The sequence below is a fragment of the Bombina bombina genome, chromosome 3, assembly GCF_027579735.1.
Source record: "Bombina bombina isolate aBomBom1 chromosome 3, aBomBom1.pri, whole genome shotgun sequence".
Lineage (NCBI taxonomy): Eukaryota > Metazoa > Chordata > Amphibia > Anura > Bombinatoridae > Bombina > Bombina bombina.
Window position 1 is genome coordinate 1,148,065,890 of NC_069501.1, and position 16,060 is coordinate 1,148,081,949.

The following is a 16,060-nucleotide window of genomic DNA, read 5'->3' on the forward strand; positions in this document are numbered from 1 at the left end:
TCCGTAGCTCAGTGCATGGAAGTGATCGGGTTGATGGTAGCGGCAATGGACATAGTTCCTTTTGCGCGCATTCATCTAAGACCGTTACAACTGTGCATGCTCAGTCAGTGGAATGGGGACTATACAGACTTGTCTCCAAAGATACAAGTAAATCAGAGGACCAGAGACTCACTCCGTTGGTGGCTGTCCCTGGACAACCTGTCACGAGGGATGACATTCCACAGACCAGAGTGGGTCATTGTCACGACCGACGCCAGTCTGATGGGCTGGGGCGCGGTCTGGGGATCCCTGAAAGCTCAGGGTCTTTGGTCTCGGGAAGAATCTCTTCTACCGATAAATATTCTGGAACTGAGAGCGATATTCAATGCTCTCAAGGCTTGGCCTCAGCTAGCGAGGACCAAGTTCATACGGTTTCAATCAGACAACATGACGACTGTTGCGTATATCAACCATCAGGGGGGAACAAGGAGTTCCCTAGCGATGGAAGAAGTGACCAAGATCATTCTATGGGCGGAGTCTCACTCCTGCCACCTGTCTGCTATCCACATCCCGGGAGTGGAAAATTGGGAAGCGGATTTTCTGAGTCGTCAGACATTGCATCCGGGGGAGTGGGAACTCCATCCGGAAATCTTTGCCCAAGTCACTCAACTTTGGGGCATTCCAGACATGGATCTGATGGCCTCTCGTCAGAACTTCAAAGTTCCTTGCTACGGGTCCAGATCCAGGGATCCCAAGGCGGCTCTAGTGGATGCACTAGTAGCACCTTGGACCTTCAAACTAGCTTATGTGTTCCCGCCGTTTCCTCTCATCCCCAGGCTGGTAGCCAGGATCAATCAGGAGAGGGCGTCGGTGATCTTGATAGCTCCTGCGTGGCCACGCAGGACTTGGTATGCAGATCTGGTGAATATGTCATCGGCTCCACCTTGGAAGCTACCTTTGAGACGAGACCTTCTTGTTCAGGGTCCGTTCGAACATCCGAATCTGGTTTCACTCCAGCTGACTGCTTGGAGATTGAACGCTTGATTTTATCGAAGCGAGGTTTCTCAGATTCTGTTATCGATACTCTTGTTCAGGCCAGAAAGCCTGTAACTAGAAAGATTTACCATAAAATTTGGAAAAAATATATCTGTTGGTGTGAATCTAAAGGATTCCCTTGGGACAAGGTTAAGATTCCTAGGATTCTATCCTTCCTTCAAGAAGGATTGGAAAAAGGATTATCGGCAAGTTCCCTGAAGGGACAGATTTCTGCCTTGTCGGTGTTACTTCACAAAAAACTGGCAGCTGTGCCAGATGTTCAAGCCTTTGTTCAGGCTCTGGTTAGAATCAAGCCTGTTTACAAACCTTTGACTCCTCCTTGGAGTCTCAATTTAGTTCTTTCAGTTCTTCAGGGGGTTCCGTTTGAACCCTTACATTCCGTTGATATTAAGTTATTATCTTGGAAAGTTTTGTTTTTAGTTGCAATTTCTTCTGCTAGAAGAGTTTCAGAATTATCTGCTCTGCAGTGTTCTCCTCCTTATCTGGTGTTCCATGCAGATAAGGTGGTTTTACGTACTAAACCTGGTTTTCTTCCAAAAGTTGTTTCTAACAAAAACATTAACCAGGAGATTATCGTACCTTCTCTGTGTCCGAAACCAGTTTCAAAGAAGGAACGCTTGTTACACAATTTGGATGTTGTTCGCGCTCTAAAATTCTATTTAGATGCTACAAAGGATTTTAGACAAACATCTTCCCTGTTTGTTGTTTATTCAGGTAAAAGGAGAGGTCAAAAAGCAACTTCTACCTCTCTCTCTTTTTGGATTAAAAGCATCATCAGATTGGCTTACGAGACTGCCGGACGGCAGCCTCCCGAAAGAATCACGGCTCATTCCACTAGGGCTGTGGCTTCCACATGGGCCTTCAAGAACGAGGCTTCTGTTGATCAGATATGTAGGGCAGCGACTTGGTCTTCACTGCACACTTTTACCAAATTTTACAAGTTTGATACTTTTGCTTCTTCTGAGGCTATTTTTGGGAGAAAGGTTTTGCAAGCCGTGGTGCCTTCCATTTAGGTGACCTGATTTGCTCCCTCCCTTCATCCGTGTCCTAAAGCTTTGGTATTGGTTCCCACAAGTAAGGATGACGCCGTGGACCGGACACACCTATGTTGGAGAAAACAGAATTTATGTTTACCTGATAAATTTCTTTCTCCAACGGTGTGTCCGGTCCACGGCCCGCCCTGGTTTTTTAATCAGGTCTGATAATTTATTTTCTTTAACTACAGTCACCACGGTACCATATGGTTTCTCCTATGCTATTATTCCTCCTTAACGTCGGTCGAATGACTGGGGTAGGCGGAGCCTAGGAGGGATCATGTGACCAGCTTTGCTGGGCTCTTTGCCATTTCCTGTTGGGGAAGAGAATATCCCACAAGTAAGGATGACGCCGTGGACCGGACACACCGTTGGAGAAAGAAATTTATCAGGTAAACATAAATTCTGTTTTTCTCCAACATAGGTGTGTCCGGTCCACGGCGTCATCCTTACTTGTGGGATATTCTCTTCCCCAACAGGAAATGGCAAAGAGCCCAGCAAAGCTGGTCACATGATCCCTCCTAGGCTCCGCCTTCCCCAGTCATTCTCTTTGCCGTTGTACAGGCAACATCTCCACGGAGATGGCTTAGAGTTTTTTGGTGTTTAAATGTAGTTTTTATTCTTCAATCAAGAGTTTGTTATTTTAAAATAGTGCTGGTATGTACTATTTACTCTGAAACAGAAAAGAGATGAAGATTTCTGTTTGTAAGAGGAAAATTATTTTAGCAACCGTTACTAAAATCGATGGCTGTTTCCACACAGGACTGTTGAGAGGAATTAACTTCAGTTGGGGGAAACAGTGAGCAGACTTTTGCTGCTTGAGGTATGACACATTTCTAACAAGACTTGGTAATGCTGGAAGCTGTCATTTTCCCTATGGGATCCGGTAAGCCATTTTTATTAAATAAGAATAAAAGGGCTTCACAAGGGCTTTAAAGACTGGTAGACATTTTTCTGGGCTAAAACGATTGATTTATAAGCATTTTTAATAGTTTATAGCTTTGAGGAGTTATTTTATTCTTGGGAATTATGTTAAATAACCGGCAGGCACTGTATTGGACACCTTTTTCACTGGGGGCCTTCTCTAATCATAGGCAGAGCCTCATTTTCGCGCCACTAATGCGCAGTTGTTTTTGGGAAGCAAGGCATGCAGATGCATGTGTGAGGAGCTCAGATACATAGAAAAAGCTTACTGAAGGCGTCATTTGGTATCGTATTCCCCTCTGGGCTTGGTTGGGTCTCAGCAAAGCAGATACCAGGGACTGTATAGGGGTTAAATATAAAAACGGCTCCGGTTCCGTTATTTTAAGAGTTAAAGCTTTCAAATTTGGTGTGCAATACTTTTAAGGCTTTAAGACACTGTGGTGAAATTTTGGTGAATTTTGAACAATTCCTTCATACTTTTTCACATATTCAGTAATAAAGTGTGTTCAGTTTAAAATTTAAAGTGACAGTAACGGTTTTATTTTAAAACGTTTTTTGTACTTTGTTATCAAGTTTATGCCTGTTTAACATGTCTGAACTATCAGATAGACTATGTTCTGTATGTGAGGAAGCCAAGGTTCCTTCTCATTTAAATAGATGTGATGTATGTGACACAAAATTTAGAGAAAATGATGCCCAAGATGATTCCTCAAGTGAGGGGAGTAAGCATGGTACTGCATCATCCCCTCCTTCGTCTACGCCAGTCTTGCCCACACAGGAGGCCCCTAGTACATCTAGTGCGCCAATACTCCTTACTATGCAACAATTAACGGCTGTAATGGATAATTCTATCAAAAACATTTTAGCCAAAATGCCCACTTATCAGCGAAAGCGCGACTGCTCTGTTTTAGAAAATTCCGAAGAGCATGAGGACGCTGATGATAATGGTTCTGACATGCCCCTACACCAGTCTGAGGGGGCCAGGGAGGTTTTGTCTGAGGGAGAAATTTCAGATTCAGGGAAAATTTCTCAACAAGCTGAACCTGATGTGATTACATTCAAATTTAAATTGGAACATCTCCGCGCTCTGCTTAAGGAGGTGTTATCTACTCTGGATGATTGTGACAATTTGGTCATTCCAGAGAAATTATGTAAGACGGACAAGTTCCTAGAGGTCCCGGGGCCCCCCGAAGCTTTTCCTATACCCAAGCGGGTGACGGACATTGTAAACAAAGAATGGGAAAGGCCCGGCATACCTTTTGTCCCTCCCCCTATATTTAAGAAATTGTTTCCTATGGTCGACCCCAGTAAGGACTTATGGCAGACAGTCCCCAAGGTCGAGGGGGCGGTTTCTACTCTAAACAAACGCACTACTATCCCTATAGAAGATAGTTGTGCTTTCAAAGATCCTATGGATAAAAAATTAGAGGGTTTGCTTAAAAAGATGTTTGTTCAGCAAGGTTACCTTCTACAACCAATTTCATGCATTGTTCCTGTCACTACAGCAGCGTGTTTCTGGTTCGATGAACTAGAAAAGTCGCTCAATAAAGATTCTTCTTATGAGGAGATTATGGACAGAATTCATGCTCTTAAATTGGCTAACTCTTTTACTTTAGACGCCACTTTGCAATTGGCTAGATTAGCGGCGAAAAATTCGGGGTTTGCTATTGTGGCGCGCAGAGCGCTTTGGCTAAAATCTTGGTCAGCGGATGCGTCTTCCAAGAACAAATTGCTTAACATACCTTTCAAGGGGAAAACGCTGTTTGGCCCTGACTTGAAAGAGATTATTTCAGATATCACTGGGGGTAAGGGCCACGCCCTTCCTCAGGATAGGTCTTTTAAGGCTAAAAATAAACCAAATTTTCGTCCCTTTCGCAGAAACGGACCAGCCCCAAGTTCTACATCCTCTAAGCAAGAGGGTAATACTTCTCAAACCAAGCCAGCCTGGAGGCCAATGCAAGGCTGGAACAAAGGTAAGCAGGCCAAGAAACCTGCCACTGCTACCAAGACAGCATGAGATGTTGGCCCCCGATCCGGGACCAGATCTGGTGGGGGGCAGACTTTCTCTCTTCGCTCAGGCTTGGGCAAGAGATGTTCTGGATCCTTGGGCGCTAGAAATAGTCTCCCAAGGTTATCTTCTGGAATTCAAGGAGCTACCCCCAAGGGGGAGGTTCCACAGGTCTCAATTGTCTTCAGACCACATAAAAAGACAGGCATTCTTACATTGTGTAGAAGACCTGTTAAAAATGGGAGTGATTCATCCTGTTACATTAGGAGAACAAGGGATGGGATTCTACTCCTATCTGTTCATAGTTCCCAAAAAAGAGGGAACATTCAGACCAATCTTAGATCTCAAGATCCTAAACAAATTTCTCAAGGTTACATCGTTCAAAATGGAAACCATTCGGACAATTCTTCCTACCATCCAGGAAGGTCAATTCATGACCACGGTGGATTTAAAGGATGCGTATCTACATATTCCTATCCACAAGGAACATCATCGGTTCCTAAGGTTCGCCTTTCTGGACAAGCATTACCAGTTTGTGGCACTTCCATTCGGATTAGCCACTGCTCCAAGAATTTTCACAAAGGTACTAGGGTCCCTTCTAGCGGTGCTAAGACCAAGGGGCATTGCAGTAGTACCTTACTTGGACGACATACTGACTCAAGCGTCGTCTCTACCACAAGCAAAGGCTCATACGGACATTGTCCTGGCCTTTCTCAGATCTCACGGGTGGAAAGTGAACGTAGAAAAAGTTCTCTATCTCCGTCAACAAGAGTTCCCTTCTTGGGAACAATAATAGACTCCTTAGAAATGAGGATTTTTCTGACAGAGGCCAGAAAATCAAAACTTCTAAGCTCTTGTCAAATACTTCATTCTGTTCTTCTTCCTTCCATAGCGCAGTGCATGGAAGTAATAGGTTTGATGGTCGCGGCAATGGACATAGTTCCTTTTGCGCGAATTCATCTAAGACCATTACAACTGTGCATGCTCAGTCAGTGGAATGGGGATTATACAGACTTGTCTCCGACGATACAAGTAGATCAGAGGACCAGAGATTCACTCCGTTGGTGGCTGACCCTGGACAACCTGTCACAAGGGATGAGCTTCCGCAGACCAGAGTGGGTCATTGTCACGACCGACGCCAGTCTGGTGGGCTGGGGCGCGGTCTGGGAACCCCTGAAAGCTCAGGGTCTTTGGTCTCGGGAAGAATCTCTTCTCCCGATAAATATTCTGGAACTGAGAGCGATATTCAATGCTCTCAAGGCTTGGCCTCAGCTAGCAAAGGCCAAATTCATACGGTTTCAATCAGACAACATGACGACTGTTGCGTATATCAACCATCAGGGGGGAACAAGGAGTTCCCTGGCGATGGAAGAAGTGACCAAAATAATTCAATGGGCGGAGACTCACTCCTGCCACTTGTCTGCAATCCACATCCCAGGAGTGGAAAATTGGGAAGCGGATTTTCTGAGTCGTCGGACATTTCATCCGGGGGAGTGGGAACTCCATCCGGAAATCTTTGCCCAAATAATTCAATTGTGGGGCATTCCAGACATGGATCTGATGGCGTCTCGTCAGAACTTCAAGGTTCCTTGCTACGGGTCCAGATCCAGGGATCCCAAGGCGACTCTAGTGGATGCACTAGTAGCACCTTGGAGCTTCAACCTAGCTTATGTGTTCCCACCGTTTCCTCTCATTCCCAGGCTGGTAGCCAGGATCAAACAGGAGAGGGTATCGGTGATCTTGATAGCTCCTGCGTGGCCACGCAGGACTTGGTTTGCAGATCTGGTGAATATGTCATCGGCTCCACCATGGAGGCTACCTTTGAGACAGGACCTTCTTGTTCAAGGTACATTCGAAAATCCGAATCTGGCCTCACTCCAACTGACTGCTTGGAGATTGAACGCTTGATTTTATCAAAGCGAGGGTTCTCAGATTCTGTCATTGATACTCTTGTTCAGGCCAGAAAGCCTGTAACTAGAAAAATCTACCATAAAATATGGAAAAAATATATCTGTTGGTGTGAATCTAAAGGATTCCCATGGAACAAGATAAAAATTCCTAAGATTCTATCCTTTCTTCAAGAAGGTTTGGAGAAAGGATTATCTGCAAGTTCTTTGAAGGGACAGATTTCTGCTTTATCTGTTTTACTTCACAAAAAGCTGGCGGCTGTGCCAGATGTTCAAGCTTTTGTTCAGGCTCTGGTTAGAATCAAGCCTGTTTACAAACCTTTGACTCCTCCTTGGAGTCTTAATTTAGTTCTTTCAGTTCTTCAGGGGGTTCCGTTTGAACCCCTACATTCCGTTGATATCAAGTTATTATCTTGGAAAGTTTTGTTTTTGGTTGCAATTTCTTCTGCTAGAAGAGTTTCAGAGTTATCTGCTCTGCAGTGTTCTCCTCCTTATCTGGTGTTCCATGCAGATAAGGTGGTTTTGCGTACTAAACCTGGTTTTCTTCCGAAAGTTGTTTCTAACAAAAATATTAACCAGGAGATAGTCGTGCCTTCTTTGTGTCCGAATCCAGTTTCGAAGAAGGAACGTTTGTTGCACAATTTGGATGTAGTTCGTGCTCTAAAATTCTATTTAGAGGCTACAAAGGATTTCAGACAAACATCTTCCTTGTTTGTTGTTTATTCTGGTATTCTACCTCTCTCTCTTTTTGGCTTAAAAGCATCATCAGATTGGCTTATGAGACTGCCGGACGGCAGCCTCCTGAAAGAATCACAGCTCATTCCACTAGGGCCGTGGCTTCCACATGGGCCTTCAAGAACGAGGCTTCTGTTGATCAGATATGTAAGGCAGCGACTTGGTCTTCACTGCACACTTTTACTAAATTTTACAAATTTGATACTTTTGCTTCTTCTGAGGCTATTTTTGGGAGAAAGGTTTTGCAAGCCGTGGTGCCTTCCATCTAGGTGACCTGATTTGCTCCCTCCCATCATCCGTGTCCTAAAGCTTTGGTATTGGTTCCCACAAGTAAGGATGACGCCGTGGACCGGACACACCTATGTTGGAGAAAACAGAATTTATGTTTACCTGATAAATTACTTTCTCCAACGGTGTGTCCGGCCCACGGCCCGCCCTGGTTTTTTAATCAGGTCTGATGATTTATTTTCTCTAACTACAGTCACCACGGTATCATATGGTTTCTCCTATGCAAATATTCCTCCTTTACGTCGGTAGAATGACTGGGGAAGGCGGAGCCTAGGAGGGATCATGTGACCAGCTTTGCTGGGCTCTTTGCCATTTCCTGTTGGGGAAGAGAATATCCCACAAGTAAGGATGACGCCGTGGACCGGACACACCGTTGGAGAAAGTAATTTATCAGGTAAACATAAATTCTGTTTTTAAAAAACATGCCTTTGCATGACAGTATCAGCATTCTCAAGGGTTTTTGACTACGTTGCAGTGATTTCAATTAATTGTAAGTTCATCACTTTATTTCCTTCTTAATATGAGGAGAGTCCACGGCTTCATTCCCTACTTGTGGGAATATAGGAGGAGGAGGCAAAGACACCCCAGCCAAAGGCTTAAATACCTCCCCCATATCTTAGTCATTCTTTGCCTTTCGTCACAGGAGGTTGGCAGAGAAGTGTAAGAAGATAGAGTATTTTCTTATAAGGGGTATCTACCCTTTGAAATGGGACTGGAGTTTTAAGTAGTCTTGTCAGCCTCTCAGTGAGAGCATTGACGAAAGTTAGGGTCTGGAGATGCAGGGAGAGTCTTTCTGTGAAACCATCCAGACTCGTATTAACAGCTCCTAAGCAATCAGTGTTGACGATTTTCACTGCCTGCTTTCATCACTCAAGTCCATGTTAGGAGCGATGCTACAAGACTGTCACACTTGAGAGGCTCTGTTTCTTTTCCATAGCATAGATTCCGGTAACATCGTTTCATTTTTTACACATATGGTAACGCTAGAAGACAGGGTCACAGTGTGGCTCCTTTTATCGGTATGGAATCAAGGGTTAATATCTCCTGAGGGGGGATTATTGAACAGTGGGGATAAATCTCATACATTTTTATTTGATTAATACTGCGTTGTGTGAGATGTTTTCTGAGGCTCATAGGCTGAGGTTGGAACATACAGGTTACTTTCTTATCGTGCTGGTTATTGGAGAGACGCGGTTTACTCTGTGTGCCTGGGTCATAGGAGGTGGTGAGTGCCCCAGCGATTGGGGGTATAAAGGTGCCGTTTTTATATTATATATAACGTTCGTTGTTATTTTAGTACATAGCCCACAGCTATGGATGAATCTGACGTTTTAGAGGATATTCCCTCTATACCTAAGACTAATGCCTGTTTATATTGTCAGGAGGCCGAGGTATACCCGCCCTCTCAATTATGTTCCACATGCCTAGAAAAAGTGATCATGTCAAAAAAGGTTAACATGTTTGATACCATTGAGCCTTCCACCTCTGAGGGGTGCACACCCTGCTTTCATCTCCTAATACACAGGCAGTTTCCCATAGCACACCTGATCCTCTATCTGGAGGAGGCCTTTTACCTCCAGACTTTACTGCGCCGTTACAAACGGCGGTATCTGCGGCCATTAGTGCTCCACCTCGCCCTGCTAAGCTAGGGTTGCCACCTCGGCCATGTTTTTCTGGACACTTATGAGTTACACATGCTGCAGTGAAATCAGGAAGGAACATGAATAGTGCTGACCAGGGGTGCAATTCATGTGCCCCTCTGCACACCCTGCAGCATGTGTAATGCATAAGTGTCCAAGAAAACATGGCCGAGGTGGCAACCCTACGCTAAGCGCAAGCGAAAGGGCAAACATTGTTCTCCTTCCCAGGGGTCATCATCTAGTTTATTGGCTATACCTAATAGACGGTTATCTGATGAAGTTCTTTCTGATACTTAAGAGTGTGAACTTTCTGGGTCTGAATTGGCTGCCTCTAAGCCTCTGATTGCGGAGGAACCAGATTTTAGATTTAGGATGGAGCACTTCCGCTTTCTTTTAAAAGGAAGTTCTGGCTACCTTAGAGGTTCCAGAGGCCAAACTGCCTGAAGAACCTTTAATTCCTAAACTGGATAGAGTTTACAAAGACAGGGTTGCTCCTCAGACTTTCCCTGTTTTTGTAAAGATGGCAAACATTATTAAGAACCAATGGGAGAGGATTGGTTCTTCCTTCACCCCTTCGTCAGCCTTTAAGAAACTGTTCCCGGTCCCTGACTTTCAATTGGAGTTATGGGGTTCAGTCCCTAAGGTAGATGGTGCTGTCTCCACGCTGGCAAAACGCACTACTATTGTCAGAGAGGTTTAGAGAGGAGCGCCAGTTAAGTCAAGGTCTGGTGTGTATGTGTGAGAAATGTATTCACACTTTAGTAGATAGAACCCTTTGTGAGGGCTGAGTGCCTGTGTCTAGCTACAGAGGCTATTGCGATAGTAAGACCATAGAATAGAGAAATGCAAAAGATATGATACAATTTATTACAATTACAGATTCAATCTATAAACATGGATCCATGGTACATAAAAATATGAAAACCGTTTAGAAATGATAATACATAAAATTCCAAGGGGAAAATATTCCTCCAAGGGCAAAATGTCCCCAAAATAGTATACAGAGAGTGGTAGATATAATTGGACTAGACTACCCTCTGCTTCATATCATCATATAAAAACCTGTACAACAGGTTGGTGGAATAGTTTCCACTGATATAGGAAATACAATCTTATGCAAATAAGGATGCAGCTGACCAATATATCATGTGTGAACAATATATCATAGGTGAAAAACATAATGCTAAAAAATGTGATCAAAATGAACTAGTGTGTACACAATCTAGTGTAAAAAATGTTCTCAAAAAATGATGGCACAAGAAGGTGTGAAAAGTATATAAAAAAGTGTAAAAAATGTGTTACAGATCACATAGCGAGTGATATGTAGTGAAAAGCAAAAAAAGTGAAAAATGAACAATGTTAAATGTAGGTGAACAATCACAGAAACGTGAACAATATATTTTCATAGAATGTCACAAATATAAACAATATAAAATACAGAGTGGAATCGAATCAATGTCTATAAAAAATCGGATAGTGATGATGTTGTGGCGATCCTGATAAAAAAGTGTGTCCAAAAAGTTATGATAAAAGTAAGTGATTCCAATAAAGGCGTTTCTTATCCTCCAATGAGTCTTAGTAGTTTTGAGAAAGGCCCAAGCTGTGGGCCGAAACGCGTTGACAACTATATGGTGAGCTATATTTCTTGATTTATTTACATTTTAACAGTATTATACTATGTTATTTTTCTCTATCCTTAGGTTTTGAGGATTTTCCATCTTTTTTATATTGCTATCTTTTTATATTGCCATTTTTGTTTTTATTTTTGCTTTGATACTGAAGCTTTGGAATTGTTTTATATTGGATTACTAAGACTCATTGGAGGATAAGAAACGCCTTTATTGGAATCACTTTTATCATAACTTTTTGGACACACTTTTTTATCGGGATCGCCACAACATCATCACTATCCGATTTTTTTATAGACATTGATTCGATTCCACTCTGTATTTTATATTGTTTATATTTGTGACATTCTATGAAAATATATTGTTCACGTTTCTGTGATTGTTCACCTACATTTAACATTGTTCATTTTTCACTTTTTTTGCTTTTCACTACATATCACTCGCTATGTGATCTGTAACACATTTTTTACACTTTTTTATATACTTTTCACACCTTCTTGTGCCATCATTTTTTGAGAACATTTTTTACACTAGATTGTGTACACACTAGTTCATTTTGATCACATTTTTTATCACTTTTGTCGTTTTTGTGTTTCTTTTCACCTATGATATATTGTTCACACATGATATATTGGTCAGCTGCATCCTTATTTGCATAAGATTGTATTTCCTATATCAGTGGAAACTATTCCACCAACCTGTTGTACAGGTTTTTATATGATGATATGAAGCAGAGGGTAGTCTAGTCCAATTATATCTACCACTCTCTGTATACTATTTAGGGGACATTTTGCCCTTGGAGGAATATTTTCCCCTTGGAATTTTATGTATTATCATTTCTAAACTGTTTTTATATTTTTATGTACCATGGATCCATGTTTATAGATTGAATCTGTAATTGTAATAAATTGTATCATATCTTTTGCATTTCTCTATTCTATGGTCTTACTATCGCAATACCCTCTGTAGCTAGACACAGGCACTCAGCCCTCACAAAGGGTTCTATCTACTAAAGTGTGAGTACATTTCTCACACATACACACCAGACCTTGACTTAACTGGCATATTCGCATCACAACAGCTGTGCATGCTGAGAAAGTGGAACAGCTATCATTCGGCTTTGTCTCAACAGATCTCTCTGGACAACCGGTCAAGAGAATCACTCTCTTGGTGGCTCTGTCCAGATCACCTGTCCCAAGGGACATCCTTTTTAAAACCATCTTGGGAGATTGTGACTACAGATGCGAGTCTCTCAGGATGGGGAGCAGTTTGGGGAGCCAAGAAGGCTCAGGGCCTTTGGTCTCGGGAGGAGAGCTCTCTTTTGGTCAACATTCTGGAACTTTGAGCAATCTTCAATGCTCTGAAGGCTTCGCACTTTCTGGGTTCGTCCCAGTTTATCAGATTCCAATCAGACAATTTCACCTTGGTGACTTACATCAACCACCAGGGAGGAACGAGGAGCTCCCTAGCAATGAAGGAGGTGTATCTGATTCTGGAGTGGGTGGAGGCCCACAACTGTTCGCGGTCAGCGATCCACATTCCGGATGCGGACAACTGGGAAGTGGATTTTCTCAGACAATCCTTTCATCCGGGAGAATGGTCTCTCCATCCCGAGGTGTTTGCGGAGATATGCAACAGGTGGGGGACTCCGGGGATAGATCTCATGGCATCCCTTCTCAATACCAAGCTTCCCAGGTATGGGTAAAGATCCAGGGATCCTCAGGCGGAGCTAATAGTTGCATTAGTGGTGACTTAGAGATTCAGTCTAATATGCCTTTTTCCTCCATTACCTCTCCTTCCTCGAGTAGTGGCCCGCATCAAGCAGGAGCGGGCATTAGTGATACTGATTGCTCCATCGTGGCCGCGAAGGATGTGGTTCGCGGATCTAGTGGGGATGTCGTCATCTCCTCCATGAAAGTTACCTTGTCGCAGGGATCTGCTGGAACAAGGTCCTTTTTGTTCATCAAAATTTAGGTTCTCTGAGGCTGACTGTGTGGAGATTGAAGCTTAGTCCTAGCCAAGAGAGGTTTCTCTGAGAGAGGTATTGATACTCTTATTCAAGCTCGTAAGCCAGTTACTCGTCGCATCTATCGTAAGGTGTGGAGGACCTACTTATTCTGGTGTGAAGAGCGTGGATTCCCCTGGCATATGGTCAGGGTTTCCAGGATTCTTTCCTTTCTCCAGGATGGTCTCGAGAAGGGCCTTTCTGCTAGCTCCCTTAAGGGACAGATTTCGGCCCTATCTTTTTTACTGCACAAGAGGCTTGCTGGGCTTCCAGATGTTCAGTCTTTTGTTCAGGCTCTGGATAGAATCAGGCCTGTGTTTAGATCTAGCGCTCCTCCTTGGAGTTTAAATCTTGTTCTTAATGTTTTGCAGAAGGCTCCGTTTGAACTTATGCATGTAGTTGACATTAAATTACTGACTTGGAAGGTTCTTTTTCTACGGCTATTGCTTCCGCGTGCAGAGTCTCTGAAAAGACTGTTCTTCGTCCTGGGTTAGGTTTTCTTCCTAAGGTCGTTTCAGATCGCAATATCAATCAGGAGATTGTGGTTCCTACCTTGTGTCCTAATCCTCCTCCATCTTTGAAGGAACGGTTACTTCATAATTTGGATGTGGTTTGGGCCTTGAAGTTCTATATTCAGGCTACAGAGGATTTTAGACAGACTTCTTCTTTGTTTGTTGTCTATTCTAGGAAGCGTAGGAGCTTTGGGGAGAAATGTTTTTTTGCCCTCCTGTTCATTCAGTGTCCTCTGGACTCCTGGAGCTTTGGGTATGTTTCCCACAAGTAAGCAATGAAGCCGTGGACTCTCCTCATATTAAGAAGGAAAAAATAAATTATGCTTACCAGATAATTTCCTTTCCTTCTGTATGAGGAGAGTCCACGGCCCCCGCCCGTATTCTCCGAAGGGCGAACCTAAATTTTGTTTTGTTCTTCTGGCACCATTTATACCCTGATATTTCTCCTATTGTTCCTTGTTCCCTTGGCAGAATGACTGGGATATGAGGGAAGTGGGGGAGGTATTTAAGCCTTTGACTGTGGTGTCTTTGCCTCCTCCTGGTGGCCAGGTTCTGTATTCCAACAAGTAAGGAATGAAACCGGGGACTCTTCTCATACAAAAGGAAAGGAATTTATCTGGTTAGCATAATTTGTTTGTTTTTTTTACAACTTTTTTTTTTAAATTTGTATAAAAAGAAATGTACTTCTGTTATCAATTTTGCTTCATTGCCGTTATATACTTTTATTGAAGGAGCAGCAATGCACTACAGGGAGCTAGCTGAACATATTGTTAAGCAAATAAAGAGGCATTTATGTGCAGTCACCAATCAGCAGCTAGCTCCTGAGCCTACCTAGATAATAGTAGTAAATTGGAAAGTTATTTAAAATGTATATGCTGTATCTGTATCATGAAATAAAAATTTTGTTTGATATCACTTTTAAGTGAAGCTTTTATGTTTTCTAAATAACGTGTGTAGTTAAAGTGGTTGTAAAGTTTAACCCCTTAACGACCAACGACGTATGGGGTACGTCCTGCAAAAAATACCCCGTACGTTGTTGGTCTTTTGAAAGCGGTGGAAGCGATCCTGATAGCTGCCTGTACCCAAGATGGCTCCCAATAAGGTAGAGGGGGAGGGTTAGAGAGCTGTTTGGGGGGGATCAGGGAGGTTGGGGGCTAAGGGGGATCCTACACAGCAGAATAATTTTTTTTTTTTTTTGTAAAAACAAAACAAAAAAACAACTTAATTTAGTACTGGCAGAGCCAGTACTTAAGATGGTGGGGACAATTGTGGGGGAGGGAAGAGAACTGTTTGGGAGCTGTTAAAATTAACCCTATAAGTTACCTAATTAACCCCTTCACTGCTAAACATAATACACGTGTAATGCGCAGCGACATTTAGCGGTCTTCTAATTACCAAAAAGCAACGCCAAAGCCATATATGTCTGCTGTTTCTGAACAAAGGGGATCCCAGAGAAGCATTTACAACCATTTGTGCCATAATTGCACAAGCGGTTTGTAATTAATTTCAGTGAGAAACCAAAAAATTTGTGAAAAAGTGAACAATTTTTTTATTTGATCGCATTTGGCGGTGAAATGGTGTCATGAAATATACCAAAATGGGCCTAGATCAATACTTTGGTTTGTCTACTACATTACACTAAAGCTAAAATTAACCCTACCAACTCTCTTTAAAACCATTTGTGCCATAATTGCACAAGCTGTTTGTAAATAATTTCAGTGAAAAACCTAATGTTTGTGAAAAAAAAAGTGAATGATTTTTTTTATTTGATCGCATTTGGCGGTGAAATGGTGGCATGAAATATACCATGGGCCTAGATCAATACGATGGGTTGTCTTCTAAAAAAATAATATATTCATGTCAAGAGATATTCAGGGATTCATGATAGATATCAGTATAACAATGTAACTATCGCTAATTTTGAAAAAAAAAAGTGGTTTGGAAATAGCAAAGTGCTACTTGTACTTATGGCCCTATAACTTTCAAAAAAGCAAAGAACAGGTAAGCATTGGGTTTTTCTAAAGTCAGAACAAAATTTAGAAACTATTTAGCATGGGTGTCTTTTGGTGGTTGTAGATGTGTAACAGATTTTGGAGGTCAAAGTTAGAAAAAGTGTGTGTGGTTTTTTTTTTCCTCTTATTTTATAAAAACTTTTTATAGTAAATTATAAGAGTTGATGAAAATAATGGTATCTTTAGAAAGTCCATTTAATGGCAAAAAAACCCCAGTATATATAATGTGTGGCTACAGTAAATGAGTAAGAGGAAAATTACAGCTAAACACAAACACCGCAACATTTTTAAAATAGCCTTGGTCCCAATTGGTCAGAAAATGGGAAAAGTGC

General features: G+C 42.4%; 1 protein-coding gene across 1 annotated transcript in view; it reads left to right on the forward strand.

Moving 5' to 3' along the window:
* The window catches only part of RDX (radixin), a 471,667-nt gene that overhangs the window by 296,179 nt on the left and 159,428 nt on the right, over nt 1-16,060 (forward strand). The gene's annotated exons all lie outside the window — the stretch shown is intronic.